A 24,860-nucleotide genomic window follows, 5' to 3' on the forward strand; every position below is an offset into this window, starting at 1 on the left:
ATTCAAATAATTTCTTGTAGATTAAAACCCCTTCTCGTGTGTTCAAATCCCTCGTTGTGTGTTCAAACCCCTTCTTGAGGGTTCAAATTCCTTCTTGTAGTTTCAAACCCCTTCCTGTAGGCTCAAATCCTTTCTTGTAGGTTTAAACCCTTTCTTGTAGGTCCAAACCCTTTCTTGTGGGTTCAAATCCTTCCTGTAGGTACAAATCCCTCCTTGTGTGTTCAAATCCCTTTTTATTGGTACAAATCCCTTCCTGTGGGTTCAGATCCCTTCCTGTGGGTTCAAACCCCTTCCTGTAGGCTCAAATCCCTTCTTCAGGGTTCAAATCCCTTGTTGTAGTTTCAGACCCCTTCCTGTAGGTTCAAACCCTTTCTTGTAGGTTCAAATCCTTTCTTGTATGTTCAAATCCATCCTTGTGGGTTCAAATCCCTCCTTGTGTGTCCAAATCCCTTTTTATTGGTTCAAATCCCTTCCTGTGGGTTCAAACCCCTTCCTGTGGGTTCAAACCCCTTAATGTGGGTTCAAATCCATCCTTGTGTGTCCAAAACCCTTTTTATTGGTTCAAATCCCTTCCTGTGGGTTCAAACCCCTTCATGTGGGTTCAAATCCCTTCCTGTGGTTTCACACCTCTTCCTGTGGGTTCCAACCCCTTCTTTGCTACACATGAAGACAAGACTTGACCTTGGCCATCGAACATCCCAGACAAACCCATCAACCCCCCCGAGCCGACTGAGGAGACAAAGCTCTCAGGTTCCTGTGTTGGGGCTGCTGGGCAGGATATCCAACCCTGGAACACCTCCTGGGACACGGCAGCGTGTCAGAAGGCTCTTGTCTGCTGCCTCCAAGGGTGGCCTGGAGAGGATTTTGCCAGGGCTCGATTCCCTGCCACCGGAAAAGCTCCCTTGGCCGCGCGGGATGGCCGGGTGCCAGCGGGCCGGGTTTCCAGCGTGGTCTCATGAGGACACTCTGCTGGAAAGAGGATGCTGCAGGCTTGAGTCATCTCCAGGCTCCGGAGGGAATTAAAGTCTCTACCTCCCACCCCCCTGCCTGCGTGTCCTGCCACTTGAGGTGACAGCCAAAAGCAGGACACTGAGCCTGCACCTTTTAAAGTAGCTTTGAGATCGAATCCCTTTCCCTGTGCTGTCCTCGTGCAGCCTTTTTCCCTGGCATGTATGGAATATTTTGTGTCATATGTTTGCCCCCTTTGATACCCCAAGCCCCTGGGGTGGCCCAGAATGCTCCAGTTGGTCACAGCTTTTTTTGTGAAGCTCAAGCTCGTGTGACTGGAAATCTTTCCGGAGCCACTGCAGTTGACCCGAGTCTCCTCAAATGGGATTTCCTTCCTCACTTCAGCTGTTCAAAAGTGGGAAAACTGATCCACACTCGTCATCTCTATTCTCTCATTTATCAACAGAGAGAGAGATTTCCAGAAAGCCACTCATCCCATCTTCAGATAAGTGTCTGCAACACCTCCTACAGATTTCCTGTCTCCTCTCCTTGACTACAGAATGGTCCAGACAACTGACTGAGAGCTGATGGCTGATACCAGCTGTCTCCCATCTCTTTGGCATCACTTCCCTATCAGATGCCTCTCACCTCCTTGCTGTCATTTGGAGAAGTCATTTTGAGGAACCACTTGTACTTACCCCATGGAAAAGATTTGGGGGACATGGAGGCTGTGGCAGTGCCACGCTAACAAGTAGGAAGGTAATTTTCCTGTGGGGAGAAAAGTTCATGCTAAAATGGAATTCATTCCCATCTTGCAGCTGGAACGGGAGCTCCCAGAGCTGGCTGGGATATTTTTTGTTTCCGTCATCTCTTAATTTGGCTTTTTTTTCCCCCCTGTGGAGCAAATGCACAGCTTTGGGAAGGTGACACATGCCGTGAGTAGTTCTTGTCTAGAACAGAGCCTACCCCATAGTTTCCATGTCCTTCCCCACACAGAGGAGTGGAGATCGATCCTGTGCATAATCGCAGAATCATGGAGTCACTGAGCTTGGAAAAGTTCTTAAGGATCGTGAAGTCCAACTGTTGAACGACCAGGGTCAAGTCTACCACTGACCCATGTCCCCAAGTGCCACATCCACACATCTCCTAAATCCATCCAGGGAAGGTGAATCCACCCCTGCCCTGGGCAGCTGTGCCAGGGCTGGACAGCCCTTTCAGTGAATGAATTGTTCCTAATATCCAACCTAATCCTTCCATGGCTCAGCTTGAGGCCATTTTCTCCTCCTCCTGTCCCTGTTCCCTGGGAGCAGAGCCTGACTTCCTCCCCCACCCCGGCTGCCCCCTCCTGTCAGAGAATTGTGCAGAGCCACAAGGTCCCCCCTGAGCCTCCTTTTCTCCAGGCTGAGCCCCTTTCCCAGCTCCCTCAGCTGCTCCTGGTGCTCCAGCCCCTTCCCCATCTCTGTTTCCATCCTTTGGAAATGCTCCAGCATCCCCTACTGGCTTCTCCAAGGCATCTCTGAAGTAGCTGGAGACCAGGGGCAAGACTCACAGGCATCTGGCACTGTTTCAGAGGATATCAAAGATATCCATGGACTGCTGGCAGGTGGGATACAGGTCATGAAGAAGACCTCTGCTTTTCTAGACCCACATCTGAGGGTGCACTGAGCCCCCCAGAGCATCTTGAATGTTTTGGAGCTCCTGGGTCTCAGTTCAAAAGGGGAATCTCTACAGAACCAGGCAGGACAACTCCACCCTGCTGCGGACAAGGAAGAGACATCTCCTCCTCTTCCTCACTCTATTCATTGCTCCATCCATCTGTTTCCTATGGGGATCTTGCCCCTGCTGCCCAAACCAGCTGGAAGAATCCCTTGCTGTGAGACTGACAGCACAGTCTGCATGTCCCTGCAAGCCACAGCTACCCGGACCTTCTGTTCTTGCAGCCTCCAGGGCTGCTAGTCCCTCTGTCACCAGCTCAAAGATGTCACTGCTCAGTGCTTAGAGAAGGGGACAGCACCCAAAGGGGATCTGGGAGCTCCCTTGGTGGGTTTGTAGCAGCAAAGAGCAGAACATGGACACAATAAATCTCCCTGGACGGCTTTGCTTGTTATGGGAGCAAATGGAGAAGGCTGGGAAGTGTGAAGGAGCAGGATAACAGTCACGGAGTGGAGCCAAGACACTTCCCACAAATCCTTTGCTCTGGTGTGGGAGCAGTTCTATGAGCAAGTGCAACCCCTTCCATTGTTTCCTTTAGGACCTTTTATCAGGAAGCCAAATCTAATCCTTAATAATCATATCCTTCATTCCCAACTGTTTTTTCAACTCTTGCACCCCATCAACCCCACATTAAAGTTATTAATAAACAGATCCTGTTCTCCTCAACCTTCTGATCACTCTTTCAAACATTCTTTGTTTTAGCAATAGGTAAAATAAACCCATCCCTGGCTGTAGTGCGGGGTTGAGAGACCCAGGCACGGAACCCAGGAGCCCTGGATCCCAAGTATCACTGATATTTATGTGATAGCAACGTTAAAAGGCTTCTGCTGAGATCAGAGTTGGATTGTGCCGAGTCCAGAGCACACACAGAGTAAGAGACAGCTCTTGCCCTAAAGGATTTACAATCTAAACTGACAAGGACAGAACCACAGCAAAAGAAAGGATGCATTATTAACAGCAGGGGACCGAGGCACTGAGAGATGCAATAAATCGCCTGCAGTCACACAGGGAGCTTGTGGAGGAGCCAAAACCTGACTCTTGGTTTCCCACCAATGCTGCCTCATCTCAGCCATCAGGGAAGGAGCACACCAGGAATCTGGGTGAGCTGAGAATTTTGCTGATGGGTCAGGTGAGGTCAGGAACCCTGCCAAAAACCACAGCCCCTCACAAAGGCATTCTTGCCCTGGCTGGGAGGGAGGAGAAAAGCCCCTTCTGACACCCCCAGTGTCATCACCATCCCAACTGGGTTTTGTTCACTCAGACCAGTCCCCTCCAAACCCTGTTGGAAGGATCAGGGCTGAGGCTGAAAAACCACTCCAGGTACTTTTACAGACTGGCAGGAATCACAGAATTGAGGAATCATTAAGGTTGGAGAAGACCTGTAAGGTTGTCAAGTCTAACTGTTAGCCCAGCCCCACCACCACGCTCACCACTAAACCACATCCTCAAGTGCCACATTCACACAATTTTTGAGCACTTCCAGGGGTGGTGACTCCACCACTTCCTTGGGAAGCCTGTACCAATGCTTTACGACCCTTCCTCTAAGGAAATTTCTCTTAATATCTAATCTAGGAAGGGGAAACTGAAATCACGTTTCCTTAGAGGAAATTTGCCTGAAAGAGTGAGTTTCAGGGGACACCTGTGTGAAAGAGCAACCCTCAGCAAGCTTGCTCTGTAGGGCATAAAACTGTGCTGAGACTTGTTGGTAATTTCTGAGTCTTGTCAGGACATCTCAAAGCACAGTGAGATTGTCCCACCTGTCTGTGCACACCTGCCCTGCAACACTCCATGTCCACACACCTGAGACATGAGGAAAAAGAAATTCCCTTTATCCACTTATACAGAGGCTGCTGCTGCATTTGTCATGGGCTCAGGCTGTACCAGGGGAGGTTCAGGTTGGACATCAGGAGGAATTTTCTCATGGAAAGGTAGGTCAGGCATTGGAAGGGGCTGCCCAAGGAGGTCTGGAGTCCCTATCCCTGGAGGTGTCCAAGGAACTCCTGGACACTCAGTGCTCTGGGCTGGGTGATGAGGTGGGGATCAGTCACAGGTTTGACTCGGTGATCTTGGAGGTCTTTACCAACATGAAAAACCTGTGGATCCATGATTTTTGAGATTCTGCTTCTGACATAATTTCCTGTACCATTACCTAGCCTACCAAAGCTCCTTAACTCTCGGGGGTGGATTTGAACCATAGCAGTGATGCAAAGGAGACTTTTACCATTCAGCAGAACCCCCAAATCTGAAGAGTTTAGGATTAGGTGTGGCAGGGTTTGATTTCAATTGAAAACAATCAGTAAATTTAGGTTCTTGATTTATCACATCCAGCCCTGTGTCTCATTTAGGTGCTTGTTGTCCATCCCTGGTCCATTCCAGACATTTGGTTGTCATGCAGTCATGGAATCGTTTAGGTTGGAAAATACCTCTAAGATCATTGATTCCAACCATCAACCCAGCACCATGTGTTCACCACTGACCCATGTCCCCAGTTGCCACATCTACACTGCTTTTAAATCCATCCAGGGATGGTGACATCAAAACTTCCCTGGGCAGCCTGTACCAACGCCTGACAACCCTTTCAGTGAAGAATTTTTTCCTAATATCCAATCTAAACCTTCCCTGGAGCAATTTGAGGCCATTTCCCTCTCATCCTGTCCCTGTTCTCTGGGAGCAGAGCCCGTCCCCCCCCGGCTGCCCCCTCCTGTCAGGGAGTTGTGCAGAGCCAGAAGATCCTCCCTGAGCCTCCTTTTCTCCAGGCTGAGCCCCTTTCCCAGCTCCCTCAGCCTCTCCTGGTGCTCCAGCCCTTTCCCAGCTCCGTTCCCTTCCCTGGACATGTCACGACACTGGTTTCTGCTCTGAAGCCGTATCCACCAGGACTCCACTCCTCAGACAAGCATAGCTGTGATTTAGGAAATCAGAGTAAATTGCCCATAGTGTCTTGCACAGTAAACCCCATATTTCTGAGATCACCCTGCCTCCATTTGGTCATAGATCCATCTTTTTGTGTAAATGCCTCCCGTTCTCCCTTTCCCTAGAATCCAGGCTGGATTAGGAATAGTTTAGATATCAATAAATACATTACTGCTGCGGCTGCTCTCAACATCTGCGTGTGAACCCTCGGACGCAGCCACGGCAACAGGGAATTCAAATGATCTGTCTGATCTCATCCTTCTGCTTGAGGGAGCAAATATTCCCATGAACTATTTGTGTCCAGTGCTGGAGTCCCCACGTGCTCCCGAGTGCAAACAGGCACTTTCCTTACATGATATTTAAGAGCAGAAGCATCAGGTGAGGAACGAGCACTTTTAGGGCTCGTGTCATTTATTGGGCCAAGAAAAGGAATTGTTTGTAGCATCAAGCTTTGTTCCAGTCTCTGGGACCTCAGACAAAGTAATTAACTGAGAATTTCAGGGTCAGTGTCTGGCCCTGAGGCCAACAGGCAGAATCTGGCCACATCCATGCTCCGGAATGCTCCAAGCCTTCAAAACTGAGTGGGCACATCCAGAGCCTGCAGTGAATGGGGTACAGACAGCAGGGCAGCTCCTCCAGAGCTGTGCTCTCATCAAACAGGAAGGACAGGATGTAATAACGCCTTATGTCGATTTATTGTAAACATTTCATATTCTCAGCGTTCCACGGGAAACCATCTCCGGTGCCATGAGCTCAAGGCAGTCTGAGAGAGCTGCTGCCTCTACAAAGCCTTAGTCTCCTGCACAGGATCCTGTCCCCAAACACTGAGAGCCTGCTCATCCCCAGACAGTCCCTGGAGAAGGGTAAAGCCTTCAGGATGTGACCCCACAACTCATTACTAGGGCTTTAGAAGGGTCCTTGGGTCTAGTTTTCATCACAATTAGAGTGATTATTTTGCATTTTGCTTCTGATCAATCCCAGCATCAAAAAACCTCACCTTGGCTCAAGCAGATTTTTGTGTTTGGGCTTTGCAATCTGCCCCCCTCGCTCTCCCCTGGCCTCCCTCGGTGAAAGTTAATTTAGGACAGCAGCCTTCGAGTGAAAAATGGTGTTTTTCGGGAAGCACCAACTGAGGGCAGCTGTCCATGCAGGAAGGGGTGATCCTTGCTTTTAGGAATATCAAGGACAAGTCCCCAGGAGGCAAAGTCATGCCTGCAATTCCTGCTGTTACCCCCACCCAAGTCAGGGAGCTACTTGGTGACTGACACAGCACCATCCCCGCCAGAACCATTTCAAGAGAAAACAATAAATAACCACCAGTAACATGGCTTTTCTTCATGGACCGGGTTGTTCTCAGCCAAGAAAATGTTCCCTAATAACAGGATTCCACCACGATGGTGTCACCAAAGCCTGGCAACGCCACTCAAGAGCCCCTGATAATAAATAAGGTATTTTCCTTCCAGCAGTGAAAACTGCAGTGCCTTCACCCACTCCTCTGAATAATGGGAGTGTTTCTGCAAGCTTGCCATGGTAATTTAAAATCAATTTTACTTTGGTTTCCCATTATAACTTTTGCTATAGGAAATTAACACTTTAGTACATCACCTATCGCCTGCAAAAACAACAGTGCAATAAATGGTAGTGCCTGTGAGGTTTGGTTGGTTTGCAATGATATAATAATGTAATGGTGCGACAATTGAAATACTTACTTTGGTAGAATCATAGGAGAATTTAAGGTTAGAAGGGGCCCTTAAAGGACATCCAGTGCTACACCCTGCTATGGGCAGTGACATCTTCAACCCATTTTGCTCAGGGCTCTGTCCAGCTTGGCCTTGGACAGCTGCAGGATGGGCTGTACCCTTTGGATGTACCCTTTGGAGGAGCCAGCATGGTGAAAGCCTCACCCCTGTGTGTGCAGGATGGTCACCAGCTCCACAACCAGTGCTGGGGGGGGATATGAAGGTGATAAATAAAGCTCACTCCAGCCTGTGGCCCTGCAAATCATTTTGGAGAGGATCTGAACTCAGGTGTTCTACTGTCTCAGCTGGCTTTACCAACTCATTACAAAGTGCAGCAGAGGACCCTGTTCACCCTCCTGCTTTTGGGAAGTGATGCTCAAACCCCCTGGTGATGCTGTTGTGAAATCCAGATTTGTATCTCCCGTGGCAAATAAACTGCTCCATTGCCCCTGGAGTTATGGGCCTGATTTCCTGATGGTTTTCCGCCTGTTTTCCCAGCGGTGAGCAGGAATTACAGCATATACCAGTTAACTCCAGCTCTTCCCATGACCACCGCTTCAATAAAAACCATGCAAAAGAGATGATGAAAAAAAACCCAAAACCCAACTGTCTCTGAGTTCCCCCATTTAAATTGCTACAGCCATTCAAAAACCAGGTGTTTCCTGCCATCCAAACCTCCAGATTATCCAGCCCAGCTCTTTAAATGCACAGGACAAGAAATAAAAGGTGTTAGGCTGGGCCTTCATCTCCTCTCCTGATGATTCCTGCTTTCAGCCTTTGCTGTCAGCAGTCCCCTCCCAGCACCAGCGGAATCAAAGGTGGAACCAGCTCCGACACGAGGAATAACAAAAGCGCCGGCACCGCTCTGGAGCCGCGAGTCATTAGGAAGTTCCTGCCTCTCTCCCAGTTGCACGTTAATGAGCGCAGGGAGAGCTGGGGATGGTTTGGCTCTGTGTTTGAGAGCCGGCTCGGGAGATGGAACCTGATGTTCTGTGGCTTTCACAGGAAAGACGCTCTTCTGCCAGGCTCCAAAAATTCCTCATCAAAACTGGCGTGCGTGGGTGGATCCAAAGGACGGAGATGGAGGATGGATGGGGATGGATGATGGGTGGCTCCTGAAGAGCCCAGTTGCAGGAAGCCCCTCTGATCTCTTCATCTATCTCCCCTCATTTTTTCTGAGGCCTTTTGGGGTGGACGTGTGAATTTTAAGTGTAAAATGACTTTGGGATTAACACCAAGAGTGCAGGGCACGAAAAATGAATGGACAAGCCAGGGTGGATGTTGAGCGTGGGCTTAACAAGAACCTCCTCAAAGGTCTGGAGATCCTGAATGGGATAAAGGGTCTGGTTTGTCTTTCTCAGCTTGGGACTCCTTGTAAAACAAGGGCAAGAAGGTAAAATTGGGACAGAAAGGCTACACCTACACCCGCAAATCTGCCTTCCAGCTCTTGGTCTCCCTCTTCCCTGTACATGCCAAGGCATGGGAGATGCACCTCATCCCTGATGGACATGCTTAGCTACTTCAGAAGATGGAATATGGAGACAGAAGACCATCTTTGTCTCAAAATAAAACATTTCCCATGAATCCCAGAATCACAGAGTGAGTCAGGTAGGAAGGGACCACAGAGGGCCATGTGGTCAAACCTTCCTGCTCCAGCAGGGCCATCCCAGAGCACAGGGCTGTGTCCAGACAGGTCTGGAATATCCCCCATGAGGGAGACTCCCCACCCTCTCTGGACAATCTGTTCAGGGCTCGGTCTCTGCACAGGAAAGTTCTTCCTCATGTCCAGTGGAACTTCCTGGGATCAGTTCCTGCCCGTTCCTCTGGTGCCATTGCTGGGCCCCGGAGCAGAGCCCGGGCCCTGCTCTGAGCCCTCCCTGCAGACAGGGACACCCAGGGCTGAGGGTCCCTCTCAGCATCTCCTCTGAGGCTGAGCAGCCCCAGCTCCCTCAGCCTTTCCTGGGCAGGGAGATGCTCCAGGCCCTTCATCAACTTTGTTGCTGGACCTGCTACAGGAGCTGTGTCCCTGCTGTCCTGAGGAGCCCAGACCTGAACACAGCACCCCAGATGTGCCTCACAGGGCTGAGAAGAGAGGCAGGATCACTCCCTGACCTGCTGGGAATGCTCTCCCTGGTGTGCCCCTGGATCCTTTTGGCTTTCTTGGCCCCCAGGGCACTGCTGGCCCATGGACAGCCAGTTGTCTATCAGGACACCCAGATCCTTCCCTGCAGAGCTGCTCCAGCAGGTCACCCCCAGCCTGTGCTGGTGCCTGGGGTTGGTCCTCCCCAGATGCACGACCTGCATTTCCCTTTGCTGAATTTCAGACAGTTCTCTGCCCATGTCCCCAATCCACTGAGGTTCTTCTGAAGGGATCAGCCACTCCTCCCAGCTTTGTGTCATCAATGAACTTTTTGAGGAGGCACTTATCCCTTCATCTAAGTCATTAATGAGCAAGTTAAACCATTCTGGGCCCAGTGTTGAACCCTGGGGGACACCACAAGTGACAGGCCTCCAATCAGACCCTGTGCCACTGATCATGGCCCTCAGGGCTCTGCCCTTCAGCCAGTTCATGGAATCCCAGAATCATTAAAGTTGGAAAAGACCTCCAATATCTGAGTCCAACCAGTAAGTTAAGACAGCCAGGTCCAGCCCTAAACCATGTCCCTAAGCACCACATTTATGATACAGTTCTCAGTCCCGCTCATCCACTCTTCCAGTCCACATTTCCTGCGTTTATCCAACAGATATGATGGAAGACAGAGTCTATAGCCTTGCTGAAGTCCAGGTGCACAAGCCCCACTTCTCTCCCCTCATCCATCCAGGTGGTTGTCTCACCGCAGAAGGCAATTGGGTTGGCCAAGCATGATTTCCCGTCAGTGAATCCATGCTGACAACTCCTGATTTCCTCTCCCCACACTGGTGTTTTCCCACTTAAAGCATTTCCTTTTGACAAATGGGCATCTCCCTTCAGGACACAGCAAACAGAGCCACTGGGAATTGCCTCCCTTGTATTAATGAGCATTTTGCAGATGCGCAGGGACCCCCACCCCGTGGGTGAGGACACAGTGATGCACTGAGAGCTCTGCAGAGCCTCCTGGCAGCTGGCAGGGTGTCTCCCAGACTTCTGGGTGCACAGCAAGTCCTGTGGGATTGCTCGTGCCATGCCACTATGGAGTTGGATGGGCAGGCAGGTGGAGAAGGAAAAGCAGTAATAAATTAAACCTTCCTTGCCCCATCCTCTCCCATCCCAAATCAGCAAGAGGCTGCCTGTGCCTGGGGTGCTACGTCCAAGACAATCACGGCTGACAGTGCCTTCGAGGGACGCTGTCAAAGACTTTTAAGCTCATCATTCGGTGAGGGGAAGATTTCCTGACCGACTTCGTGGGAAGGAGCCCCTTCGCAGACATGCTGGGAGTGCCACCTGCAGCTGGTGTGGCTTCACCCCTGGTTCCCAGAGCCTGACAGAGCTCCAGCATGGTGTCACCACCTCTGAAGGTGAAGGTTGGGTCACAGAGGCAGGAGGAGAGGCTGGGTGAGGACCCAGGGATAAGGAAGTCTGTGTGAAACACTTTTGATGGGTGGATGGTGGCAATGCTGTGGTGCAGCCACACCTGGTGGGACGAGGAGATCCCCTTGGCTTCTCCTCCTGGTCCATGTTTTTGTCATGGTTTGGGGATTGCAGGTCTCCATGAGATATTGGCAGCACCTCGGGGTTTGTGGGGAGCGGATGCTCAGGGCTCCAGGTTATTCCTGACTCCAACAGCAGGTGTCTGATGTCAGCTGAGAATCCTCTGTAGCCCAGGCAGAGCAAGGGGCAAGTGCAGAGGGTGACTCAGGTCACACCGCCAGCCTCCCACAAAGCCATCCTCCGGAGGAATCGCTCTCTGGGATGGGGAGAGGAAGGATGAGCTGGGACACCTTCCTCTATCCCAGGTTGCTCCAAGCCCCATCCAACCTGGCCTTGGACACTTCCAGGGACCGTGGGGCAGCCACAGCTTCTCTGAGCACCCTGTGCTGTTGGGGAAGATGAAACAGGAAAGCCTTGGAAATATGATTGCCTGACAAAAGATTTTGGGAATATGAAAACTACAGGCAACATCGAAATGAAAGCCACTTTTGAAATACCAGGTCTTAGTTACTGAACAACTAGAAAACAATGGTGTGGCCGACCGAAGTAATCCCCTCTTGATGGAACAATACCCTCTGCTTGCAAACAGGTCCAAGGGTCAGAGCAGACCCTACTAGCTCAGCAGAAGGGGTCCAAAGAGTAGTTTTTAGAAGTTAAGATGTAACACTCTATGGTAATATAAGAACTCTTATAGGCTGTATGTAAATGCTATAGGATTTGTATCTTGTATTAGATTGGTTAGTGACAATTAGAATATTCAGTGCAGAAGATGATTTATTGTATTGTAACCAGGACTTCAGACATTCTCTCACTCTCTCTCTTCTACTCATTCTCATTCTCATTCTCATTCTCATTCTCTCTCTTCCACTTCCACTCATGCTCCTACTCTCTCTCTCTCTCTCTCTCACCCGTTCACTCTCTTGCTCTCTTGGGCCTGCTCAGAGCTGAGTCTACCAGCTCTGAGCAGTGCCCCAATACCCACGCCCTTTACAATAAACCGGCTGTGTCCCAAGACCTGCCTATAGAGATCTCTCGTCTCCATCCGTCACCGTCTACGTCCGGCCGTCCCGACTGGACCCCAGAACCCCCGTAACCTACACTGTGCCAGGGCCTCCCCACCCTCACAGGGAAGAATTCCTTCCCAATATTCCATCTATCCCTGCCCTCTGGCAGTGGGAAGCCATTCCCCGTGTCCTGTCCCTCCAGGCCCTTTGTAAATGGTCTCTCCCCATCTTTCTTGTAGGCTGCCTTCAGGAACTGGAAGACCACAATTAGGTCATCCCAAAGCCTTCTCCAGGCTGAACAATCCCAATTCTCCCAGCCTTTCCTCACAGCAGAGCTGCTCCATCCCCCTAATTAACACCTCCACGTCCTTTCTGTGCTGGGCCCCGGGGCTGGGCAGCTCTGCAGGTGGGGTCTCACCCGAGCTGGGCAGAGGGACAGAATCCCCCCTCCCCTGCTGCCCACGCTGGGGGATCAGCCCAGGGCACGGGGGGTTTGGGATGGGTCATGTCCAGCTCCCGGAGCCCTGCCTCAGGCTGAGACAAATTAGGAATTAATTTATATTAAATACCTCGTTTGGAAATCTCTCCATTGCCGAAGTACCAAGCGGGGTGAACCCCACACTTCTGGTCCAGCCATTCTCCTGCTCAGAAATTGCCTCCATATTCACCCAAATCCTCTTTCCCACACCAGACCCTTGCACCACTTTCATCTTTCCCAGGATTTTGCCCACAAATCATTTTATGTAATGATTCTGGAATTAATTTTTAAACAGTTGTGTTGGGTTGACCCTGAGTTGATGGACAGTCTTTAAGACCAATTACGCTTCTCACAATTTACATATTTAAACCGCACGGAAAGGCGGGACTTCCCCTTTTGGTCGGAGCTCGCCTGCTGGAAGGTGGGGGGGCTCCGAGCCTCCCGGCCCCGCTGGGCCGGGCCGGGGCCACTGCCCCTTTCCCCCTTTCCCATCGCTGCGGCACGGACCCTGGGTCACTGAGGGGGACTGTCCCAGAGCCGCAGGCAGCTAAAACCAGCCATGGACTGCTCACAGCTAAAACCATCCAGCGCGGCTTCTGGGGACAGGCGGGTCCCTCTCCTCTCCATGCGGAGCCGGCGGAGCCAGCGGGAGCCGGCAGAGCCTCCTGTCTGCAGCCAGCACACTCCGTGCTGAACTGAAGAGGACACCACGCAGCCAGCAGCACAGAGGGAGCGAGGCTTTCCCCACCGTAAAGCCTGAACAAGAACACTCTTCAACATGGCGGCTGCAGAGTCAGAGAGAAAGAGAAGTGAGTCCCGTGGGACGGAGCTGAGCATGGCGACAGGAGAAAAGAGGGCGGTGCCGCGATTCTGGCGCGCAGCTTAAAAGAAACCTTCTTGCATGCCGTGGTAAGAAACTGTAATACCACAAACTGTTTGTCTCTTTAATCCATTTGAAGAACATGGGGGGGGGGTGGAGAATCAACGTGTGCCTATGAAGTTTGTGAAGAGTGCCTATGCCAGGCTATATAGAAGTAGTAAGAGGCTGTTAGAGACTTGTGGCGAAGGAAAGCCTCTGTGTGCAGGCCAAAATAACTTATCCTTAAAAAGATGAATAACCCCATGTGATGGCCCATGTTCTGTAGTGTGAAAGAACTGTGAAATTCTTCATGGGAGAGATGTTCTACACACAGCAGACTGTTTGTTTCCGGGCGGGTCTGCTATTGGTGGCAGTTTGGGAACCACGTGCAACTGAAGGAAAACCCTTTTTTCCTTAAGCATAAGAGAGAGACTTTTCAAGAACTGCAACACTGACTAACATCCCATGTTCTGTTATCCCTTGTGTGAGCTGGATAAAAGGAGAGAAGTGCTGGAAAGAAGGGGGGGGGTGAATTTACTTTAATTTTGTTTTGTTGTTTTCTCTTTACTTTTAATTCTGTTAGTAATAAAGCTCTTTCATTGTACTGCAACTGTTCAAGGTTTGTGGCCTGCTTTGCTTTTCTCCTAATTCTTATCTCACAGAAGGAAAATAAGTAAATAATGAATATTTTGAATCAAAACCACTACATTTAATTGGTGTTTCTGCCCGGTTTCAAACTCAACCCGCTACAACAGTTTTGATTTTTTTTTCTACATTTATAAGCACCATACAGGACAATGAATTCCAAGGGAAAATACATAGTGAACAAACACACCATGTATACAAATACATACCTTAAACATAGATATGGGCTCATATATATGTGCAAACCTATATTAATCTATGGCTTATTTATTCATTTGAGGTGCCTATACCTGTATATAGAGAGGTATATGGCATATATAAATAATAAAATCTGATTTATGAGCTATATGTTTATATAAATAAACCATATATGTTTACATATATCATATATATGACCATATACGTGGTTTATTTATTCATTTCTACATCTATACAAACAATCTCCTGCTGGCAGAGAGGTGAAACCAGGAATTGCTGTCTGATGTAAAGATGGGAATTCAGTTTTGAGGTCAAACTGGAACAAATAAATGAGTATTTTGATGGTTTTGTGTAAAAGACTTGGAATGATTTGGGAAAGCTCTTTTTAGAAATGTAGGGAATGTCACTTCTCGGCAAAACTGTTCTTCCTGATTGCATTTCATTTTTTAAACTTCACATTGAACGCCTGCCATTCGTAGTGACCCATTGCTGTGTGACATTATCACGGCACAAGAAATCATAAAATAACACAAAATAAAATAAAGTAAAATAAAATAAAGAAAAATAAAGTAAAATAAAATAAAATAAATAAAATAAATAAAAATAAAATAAAATAAAATAAAATAAAATATTAAAGGCATCTGTAGCTTCACACAGACAGGATTATTGTCATTGGAAAGGCAAAGGGTTTGCTCATGGATGATGCAAGGAAGCAGCTAAAGATAAGTTGCTCTATCAGGTTGCTGCTCCACGTGGAGGCACCAAGAGACCATGGCCAAGCTCCCCCTGTCCTTTCCCCGTCCCGACATTCCTGGAGATGTTACATGAGCTGAACTTTGCTCAGTTTCTGGCATTTCCCTCAGTGCCTTTCTCTGGTTTCCCTCCCGAGCTGCAGACGGCGGGTCTGGGCAGAGTCTCCCCGGAGCCACGGCAGCAGAGATCGTATCTCCACTCCTGGATGCTTGGGAGGGAGGGATGGAGGAGCCTCTCCTGCCGTGGATGTGTGATGGGATCAGCTCTCAGCCGCCCCATCCCCACATCCCGTCCCTGCATCCCCTTCTCCGCCACTCCCATCCCCCAGTCTTTGCTCTGGGAGGAGGCGTAGCTTTAAATTTGACCTAAAAAGAGCATTGAAGTGACTCATTGGATTATGGACAGAGCCACACATGGATCCCAAGCTGAGAGAAAGGAATCTCGTTCGTATCAATTCATGAATCTGAGCTCAGACGTGGATCTGACAAACTGTGGTTGCGGAGATGTTCCCCTCCTGCCACCCCAGCCCTGGGATTTAGTTCAGCTCTTGGTAATCTCAAGACTAACAGGCCTGGGTGGGGTATTTTATGGATGCCTTGGTGTTTGGGAGGGGGAAAAGCAGCCAGAAATCTCCTCCCTGGACCAAATGCAAACCAGGGCAAAGAGGAAACGTTCTCCACCACGCAGATGTGGCTGTGCCACCCAGGAGAGCTGGGGGATGACGCTGCAGGAAGCGGTGAATATCCTGCTGTGGAGAAAGGGAAACAGCCAGGATCCAGCCCTTTGCCTCTCCTAGAAAATCACTAAAGCAAGCAATAGTAATTGGAGAGCTACTTGTAAGCCGGGCATCTTCTCCCCTGCTAAAAGCTTTGCCTGTAGCGCTGAAGGAGCGGCTTGTGATAAATATATATATATTAAAAATATCTGCTCTGACAAGCGTGAAGCTGGAGAGGCAGAGAGGCAGGGGAGGAGGTAAGGCGGGTAGGAAGCATAAATCAAAATGTTTTTCTGCTCCTAATTAAATCCACCAACCTGTTTGTAACGAAACCCACTCTCGCTCACTGGGAAGAGGGGGATGAGGAGCCGCTGCTGCCCAATGGCCACGGTGGCCAAGAGCTCCCTGAGCTTCACGCAGGGGCACGGGGGCCTGGGAGTCCTTACACTGGGATTTGAGCTTCAGGAAAACCTCCAGCCATCTGTGCCAGAGGAGGCAGAGCAATTGCAGCCAGGCAGGGTGGAGAGGGGGGAAAAGCATCGCAGGGAGGGCTGGGAACCTTCTCACTGCTCCACATCCTCTGCAGCCAGACGGCTGCAATGTGCTGCTGCCAGCCCTGCAGCCACCGCAGCTCCTGCAGCTCAGAATGGGTCAGGAAGGGCAAGATTGGATAAAAGGGAGGGCTGGGGAGGGAAGGAAGTGAACAGGGAATCATGCTGCTGCTGCTGCACTGTCTAGGATGCTGTCTGCAGTGTGCTTGTGGCCCTCACTCATCTCCCAAAGGAGATGCAGAGCAAGAAAAGGTTCAGAAAAGAATGGTGGAACAGGTTCTATACATTCAGAGAATGGTTTGGGTTGGAAGGGACCTTAAAAATCATCTTGTTCCACCCCCTGCCATGGGCAGGGAAACCTTCCGCTATCCCAGATTGGTCCAAGCCCCATCCAACCTGGCCTTGGACACTGCCAGGGATGAGGCAGCCACAGCTTCTCTGGGTAACCTGTGCCAGGGCCTCACCACTCTCACAGGGAAGAATTCCTTCCCAATATCCCATCCATCCCTGCCCTCTGGCACTGGGAAGCCATTCCCTGTGTCCTGTCCCTCCATGCCTTGTCCCAAGTCCCTCTCCAGCTCTCCTGGAGCCCCTTTAGGCACTGGAAGGAGCTCTGAGGTCTCCTTGGATCCTTCCCTTCTCCAGGTGAACACCCCCAGCTCTCCCAGCCTGGCTCCAGAGCAGAGGGGCTCCAGCCCTGGCAGCATTTTCATGGCATCCTCTGGACTCTCTCCAGCAGTTCCACATCCTTCTGATGCTGAGGACTCCAGGCAAATATATCACAGAGACCAAGATTCTTCAGTCCAGAAAAGGGGAGCTGATGTCATACAAGGTGAAGAGCTGTAAGGCCCAGAGTGCCCTGCAATGAAGGATTTCCTAACAAGAGCCAGGAGCTCCATATGGGATGGTTGTGTGACAGTTCAAACCTTGCAAAAGGAAGGCTCCTTTTTTTCTGCAAAGCACAGCTAAACTGGGCAACTCCTTCTTACAATGCCAAGGATTTAGAAAAAAAAATCAGAGAAACTCAACCACCAAGGAACATTCTGTTATTAAATCAACAGCAGAACATCCATCTCAGGAGCATCCCGGGATGCATCTCTGTGTGCTTGCCTTGTTCTTGCACCCTCCTGCTGTTACTCAACCTGCTCTTGGTCAACTTTAAACCTGGCCCAGCACAACTGTTGTTTTTTTCAGTCCCAAACATGACTTTTTTCAAGTTTCCCATCAAATTCCACCCAAAAGTTGCATTAACATCTGCAGGGCAGCCTGTGCTGCTTGTGACTGCAGGAAAGGTACCCAGTGCCCTGAAATCCTGGACAGGGATGGTTTTGCCATGGCTTTTCCAGGGCAACCTCAAAATCTGCCCCAGCTGAAGCAGTCTTAGCCACAGAATTGGTCAGAGAGAAACTGTGTGGGATGATTTGTCCCCATGCCACATCCTGCTTGCAAAGGGCATCACCCACCTGATGTGTTTTGGGGCCACCTGATGGTGGTTGGGGACATCAAAGCCACCTGCTGTGATCTCTTCGTCAAGGAGTGGTGCAGCTGGTCCAAGATCTTATAAAAAACCTACAACTCTTCCCACTGTCCTGATCTTGCTCCCTGCCTTGCAAGGCTGGCTACCAAATGGATTAGGGAATCTTTATGGGAAGTGAATGTCTTTCTAGTGCTCATATGGATTGTGAGTGGAAATCTGCTGAGCTGCTGGGAAGAGAGGAGGAGGAGGTGGTAAAGGAGCAAGCTCTGGAGAAACACACTGAGGCTGCCACTGCTCTTCAACCCAGCCAAAATAAACACTGTGAAACTCCCACAGGTTGGTGGAAGTGCTAAATATCACTGTGAAGTGGGCAAAGTGAGAGTGACAATTAGATACTTAATAAATGACTGTTTAAGGGTGTATTTGTTTCCTGGAGGATGCACAGAGTGGGAGGTGGTGTAACAGGTCAGGAATGAGCTTTGGAGTGATTTCCCTTAGCACCTGGGATGGGGAATTTCACTTGAGAATGCCATCGGATCCCTGGATTTGGCTTCCAGAGCTATCCAGGTTTGACTTATCCACACAAATAATGGAGGAAAAAATACCCACAGTCCCTGCTGGTGATTTGTTCCCATTACTGCCTTCCCACGCTGTTTGAAGATGTGGAGCTTGTTCCGAGCTGGAATTTGACTGACACCCCTCTGCAAACACTGGAGCTCACTGGGTGGTTTTATCTCCTCCGTGGAGCAGACACTGCCTTGCTGAGGGTGAGTAACCAGTGGTGCCCATTGCAGAGGTGACTGTGCTTTCAGAAATCAAAAGTTCACCCACTGGGCCTGTTCTGACTCGGGATACAGGAGCCATGGGAACCATTGTTAGCATTTCACAGGAGAGTGGGTTGATATTTTTTAATCAACATTTGCATGCTTAAATTTCGCTTCTATTTTATTTTTATCCACCTCCTTTCTCCTTGTACATTTTCCAGCGCACAGAAAGGAAAGAAAGGAAGAGAACTTTTTAATTAAACTTTTGAAGAAAACTACAGTACAAAGCTGTTCTTTATATTGCAGGAGATAAATCACTGCAAACATTTGGAAGAGCCCAGACTTTGGTGCGTTGTGCCAGTGAAATCACATGTCAGGAATGATCTGGGGTCCAAGCTTGGCTCCTGGTTGAAAGGGCCACCAGATGAACTTGGTTGCCATTGCTTATCAGGCTAAGGGACCAAGCCAATGTGATGCTGGACACATCTTGGCCAGGTTGGATGGGGCTTGGAACAACTTGGTCTGGTGGAAGGTGGCCCTACCCATGGCAGGAGGTGGAACAGGATGAGATTTAAGGTCCCTTTATTGCAAGGCACCTTTAAATAGCAAAATGCTAAAGCTGAAAAAGCAGCGAGAAATGAATAATGCAAAGAGCTGAGCTGAACCTTAGGTGAGTAAAATGCGTGCCTGGGTCTGAGGTGCTTGTCCCAGGTCCTTTCTGTGACCATCTCTGGGATACATTTGTGCTCCTTTAGGCACAGGTTTCCTTCCATTAACTGTAAAGGAGGTCAAGGGAGCTCTCAGAAATGTCTCCATTTTGGAGGTTTTCTTCTGCTTAGGTGACTCTTACCTTGTTTTTCTTTGAGCTCAGCCATTAACCCAGCACTGCTGTGTTCACCACCAAGCCATGTCCTCATGTGGCACCTGCTGAACATTCCAGGGATGGGGATTCCATGACTTCCCTAGGCAGCCCGTTCCAATGCCTGACCACTCGTGCCGTGGTGTCACTGTGGAGCTTCTGCTCTGCTGTCAGTGATGGACCAACTCTCTGTAGGCTCAATCCACACAAATCCAGTGGGATGGAGAGTTGTAACGACCTCAAAGAGGGATTTTTTTTCAGGAGAAAACAAACGGGGAGAAAAAGGCCTTCCACTCTAGACCAATGATAAGGTTTCCTCAACCCTTCCTCAGCTGGCTCATTAAACACAATGAACTGCCAAAACACCCCTTCACTGGTTCCATGGAAGCTCCAGTCCCGCTTCCATGGACTTTGGAGCAGTGCTTTGGTCTCCACACCCAATTCCCTGAGCAGTTTGGCACCAATCAGTCCAGCTCATGTGCAAGAGAGGAAAGGATGCTCCCCTTCCACACCCTGGCCAGGAAGATCCCTGGATCTAATGGCTCACACCCTGGCCTTGTCCCCCCAGTGCAGGAGCATTTGGCTGTCAGATGGATCCTGCAGTGTCACCACGCGTAAGGTGAGCTGTGACGAGCCTGGCATCTGATAAAAGCTGTCCTCAACACTGACAGCCAGGGTGATTTCCCACACTGTCAGCAGCAAAGGAAGAGGAAGGAATGTAATGGGGCTTTTCCAAAGTATTCCTTGGGCTGATCCTGCTGGCAGAGGGGGGAAGCAGGCAGGGGAAGGGCAGGATCAATAACAGCGTGTGAGGTGGCCTGAAATGCCCACAACTGAATCATCGCATCTGCCTTTGCTCAGACACCAGCTTTGGTTGATAAGGGGACTGCAAAGGTTTTCTGTCACATGCTTGGCTTTGTGTCATGCAATATTCAGGTGGAAAAGCAGCCCGGCAGGTCTCCTGTCTGGCTGGGGTTGCAGAGAACCAGAGAAGCATTGAGAAATCTGGAGGTCTCTGTCTGACCATCTGTGTCCACCACCTGATCAGGTCAGCCAGGGCTTGGCAACATCCATGATTCCAGAGCCTCCAAGACTCTGGAGGCTCCACAAAGATGGAGATTCCCCCACTTCCCTGAGTGCCTCTTCCAGTGCTGCACAATGTCCTGTGAAAAAGCCTTTCCTGTTGTTCCCTCTGAACACCCCAACATATTGGAGAAGCAGTCATGGAATCCCAGACTGCTGTGAGATTTGGGTTTGGGTTGGAAGGGGTCTTGAAGAATATCCAGTGTCACCCCCTGCCATGAGCAGGGACACCTTCCACTAACCCAGGTTGCTCCAAGCCCTGTCTGACCCAGCCTTGGGCACTTCCAGGGATCCAGGGGCAGCCACAGCTTCGCTGAGCACCCTGTGCCAGTCCCTCCCCACCTTCACGGGGAGCAATTCCTTCCCAATATCTCATCAAAATCTCTCCTCATACAGTATCCAACAGCACTTGACTGAAAAAATGGCTTAACTGAAAAAGGGAAGCGAAGTGTGAATTTTGGTATCAGTTTTGCATTAGAAATAAAATGGCATCAAAGGAAGAGTAGCAAAGTGCAAGAGTTTTAGACTGACATTTCACAAATCAAGTGTTTCAATCTCCCATGTCAGCAGTCAGCTCAAAGGAAAATGGGAAAATCACCCTGAAACAAAGGAACTTTTTTTTTTCCAGTATCCAAAAGCAGAGGGTGAGCTGCACTGGGAAGGGGAGGGTCTGCCTGCTGAACAGGGAGAGAGCAGGAGCACTTAAAATCAGGGATGGATCCCTCTTTCTCTGGGTTTACTCCTGGATTTCCATCCGTGCTTGAATTCAGCCTTAAGCAAGCTGTGGGTTTGCCTCTCTCCATGCTGCAGCCCAGCAGCAAACCAGGAGTTCAGAGACCACAGCAGGCATTATGTCATCCTGCGAGGAGGAGCTGGGCAATCCTGCAACGACTTCTTTCCAAGCCCTTTTATCCAATCCCTCCTCCAGCAGCACTGCTGAAGAACTGGGAGGGGGGAAAGAGCCCGGCCCCAGGGAAAGGGTATTACAAGAGGAGATCCCACGCCAGGATGTCCCGACCAGCACCCCAGAGCGAGAAGAGCTGCGGTGCAGGGTTGAGAGGGGTGGAAGTGCCTCCCTGGCTGTTGTTCACCTTCCAGATCCCTCCTGCTTGGAAGAAAACCTGTGTGCAGCAAAAGGTGATGTCATCCCTGCTTCCCTGCTCCTGAAATCCAGCTCCTTGCCAGATGTGGCTCAGGGCTGGTGTTATTAACAGTCCCTTTTGACACATCCTGTGCTCTGATGATTTCTTTCTTTCTTTTTTTCTTTTTATTTTTTAAATTTTTTTTTTATTTATTTTCCACCCCCTTTCCCTCCTTTTGCTGCACAGTGACCAGGCTCCTGAGACTCAGGTTGATTAAATTTCCATGCCTTGCAGCTTCCCTGGAGTCCACATAATTTATGTAAATACGAGAGATAAGGAACGAGGGGGAATCACAAGAAAAATGGAGCATTAAGCCGCCAAGATCCATTAAATTCTCCATCACCCTTTTCAGAATCTCAGTGTTCAGCCGCACCGCCCCCATGTTTTCCCCCTGCCACAGCAGCGTGGATCAAATTAACACTCGTCGGGCTGAGGAAATCCATGGGATCAGTCCCACCTCCTGCCTCACATCGGGATTTAGCCCTGCCTGCAGTGAATCAGCGCAGGGAACGAGCCCTGTTCGAGGAGCAGGTGGTGCAGCTGCTTGCAGCCTCCTTGCCTGGCTGTGTCCCGGGGCAAAGCCGAGCAGCTGGAGCTCCCTCCGGGCAGGGATAACGCTGGGCACGTCCCGAGGGACAGAGGTACTCCTGGGTAAAGCAAGGCGAGCAGGGCTCCTCCGCGTTGGGGTGCTCAGGTGAGCCTCTGCACTCCCTCAGGGTGTTTCTGTGCTGTCAGCTAAGGGAGGGTTAGTCTGAGCCCATGGTCATGACCTGAACGTCGCCCCAGACCAGCCTTTCAACCCCAGTTCCTGGAAAGTTGTGTTGGGAAGGAGTAGGAGTTAGGTCAGCAGCCTGTTGTCCTCCTTTGTGCAGTCTCTGCCTTTCCTAATCATCCTGATGGATGTAAACCCCTTCTCCAGCCTGTCCATCACTCAGCTGGGTAGGCTGGGCTACAGAGCCAGCAAAGATCTCCCTGGAATAGTGCCAAGAAAAGTGGCACTGCAGTTTGGTGGTCTGGCTTGTTAAAATGTCCATGGTATCATGGAATGGTTTGGGTTGGAAGGGACATTAAAGATCACCTAGTCCCAGCCCCCTGCCCTGGGCAGGGACACCTTCCACTATCCCAGGTTGCTCCAAGCCCCATCCAACCTGGCCTTGGACACTGCCAGGGATCCAGGGGCAGCCACAGCTCCTATGGGCAACTGTTCCTAGCAGTGTTTTGGCCCCCAACAAGAAGCAAAGCCCAAAAATGATTCCTGAGGTTGGTTTGGGAAGTGGCGTGGAGCGGGGACAGTCCCCAGTTGGCAGAGTGGATAGGAACACTGTTTTGGGAAGGATGCAAGGACATGAGGGATGGGAAACATGGCAGACAAGGCACGGCCAGATTGCACCTATTGGCCTCAGAGCCAGGAAATACATCTGGGAATCTCTTCCTAAGGTACACAAGCACTTGGCAAACCCCATCCCAGGCCTGGGGCAGGCACCTACACATGGACACACACATGGACCACCTCTGCCCGCTCCCGAGCCAGGCCCAGCGCAGTCACCACAGTCACAACCCTCCCAGTCAGCAGTGGGGCTGGAAGGGGGCATCCACTCCCACAAATGAGACCTCTTGTGACAGCACCAGGAGCCTCGGGGCTGTGCTGTCTGCGAGTCACTCAGACCCAGAAAGCTCCTCTGAGACACAGCCCCCTGCTTCCCTGGGACATCCAGTCCTGCACAGAAACTGCAGCTCCTCAAACCCCAGCTCCTGGGAAACCTTTCCCTCTCCAAGTGGATGGCATTAGGAATAATGCCATAGATTTTTTATTTGAATTTTGAGCTCACAGGCACCACTCGAATTGCTTTTCCTAACAAGCGTGACAGACAGAAACACCTCTTTAATGGAAGCAAAGACTCTCCAATAACAATATGATTTCAGGATGCTGGAGCTTGAGGAAAAACTGCAAATCCTGAGTGGTGATGACATCCCAGGAGCAGAAGTCACTGGCTGTCACTCAGCCCTGTCCCTAACCTGGATGCTGTAGCAGTACCATGGGTGTTTCTGCCTTCAGTGCTTTGCAGAGGCAACCCTTGGTGCCTGTGCCCGGGGCACAATTAACTACTCCAATAATCTAATATCAACTTATAGATCTTTCAATAGTCATCCAGGATCAAGATCTAATTAAGGCTACAAATGAGTTAGCCATGTGTGATGAAGTCTTCTAAGAAAATTACACCCAAGACTTCCATTCTCTCTGAGCTGCAGATACTCCTGACAGAGCCCCAAAGCAGAGACTAAAATACTGGTGATTAAATGGAGCGATGGGCATGAAAAAACAAAACTTTGTAGGTTTTGAAGAAGGAGGCTACCTATAATCTACAGCTTGGAGTGCTGAGTTATTTGAGACAAATTTGATTTTCAAGATTCTCTTGAAATATCCAATAACTTTACAAATCCCTCAGTGACCAGCAGTCGAAAGAGACCTATTGAGTCTCTCCCACTGGAGCAAAATACCTAATTTTGAGCAGTGGGGCAATGAAACACACACCAAGACCACCCTTGACCACAGCCAAAAAGGGCCAGGGAGAAGTGGCAAACTTTGAACCTCCAAACCAACAACAGGAACAACCCAGCCCCGTAAATAATGTGTGCCTGACATTCCACAGGGTTTGAAAGGTCTGTTCCTTGGCTTCATCCTGTGCCATGGATGCATCATTTGCTGTGCTCTCACGCTAAAAATGACTGCGGTTATTAGGAACAATTTATGCTCAGGGAAATAATTACGGTCATTAATGGGGCTGCAAAGCAGAGGCTCTCAGGGAGCAGGAGTGGAGCGGTGGCAGCCGCCCCTGCGCACGCCGTGACTGACAGGCACGGCAATTATGGTGTTCCCAGGACTGGGCATCCCAAATAACTCAAATCCAGGCTCACGAGGCAGCCAATAACTGATAAGTCCAAGGAGTGTTTGGGAAAAGCCAAGGGGATCACAAGAAAAGCCACAGAACCACCCGGGAGAGTTGGTTGGGCACAGAGTAGGGGTGAGTCCCCAGAAGTCACCACTGACCACAGGTGGCAGGTTTAAATCTGATAATATTCAGTGAGTGGTGGCAGTGGCTATAAATGAGGTCATGCCTGGCTTTTGAACCATCACTTCACAGAAATACAGCCCAATATGGAATTGGAAGTGTTTGCAAATGTCTGCAAAGAGATCCTAAGGTGGATTCCCAAGTCTTTGAGGCAGCTGATGCCACAGGCAGGACTCAGCTGGGTGGAGGTGATGGCTCATTCTCTGGGGTGGCTGTCCCAGTGTCAATAAAGGTTGAAGGAAATCTGGAAGCATCCAATGGGAATGACATTTTCAGGGCAGGTCACACGCTGCGACCCAGGGAACTCTGATCTAAGGAAATCA

At 50.0% G+C, this 24,860-nt stretch overlaps 1 protein-coding gene and 1 long non-coding RNA gene across 2 annotated transcripts in view; one reads left to right on the top strand and one right to left on the bottom strand.

Annotated features, from left to right (window-relative positions):
- XKR6 (XK related 6) overlaps nt 1-24,860 on the bottom strand; it is a gene marked incomplete at its 5' end in the record, with an annotated part of 176,074 nt that overhangs the window by 43,871 nt on the left and 107,343 nt on the right. The gene's annotated exons all lie outside the window — the stretch shown is intronic.
- LOC125323034 lies at nt 3,100-16,564 on the top strand. The gene is made up of 3 exons (XR_007202341.1): nt 3,100-3,110; nt 5,336-5,340; nt 16,433-16,564. It is a non-coding gene; the product is annotated as an uncharacterized LOC125323034 (long non-coding RNA).

This window comes from Corvus hawaiiensis, chromosome 3, assembly GCF_020740725.1.
Source record: "Corvus hawaiiensis isolate bCorHaw1 chromosome 3, bCorHaw1.pri.cur, whole genome shotgun sequence".
Classification (NCBI taxonomy): domain Eukaryota; kingdom Metazoa; phylum Chordata; class Aves; order Passeriformes; family Corvidae; genus Corvus; species Corvus hawaiiensis.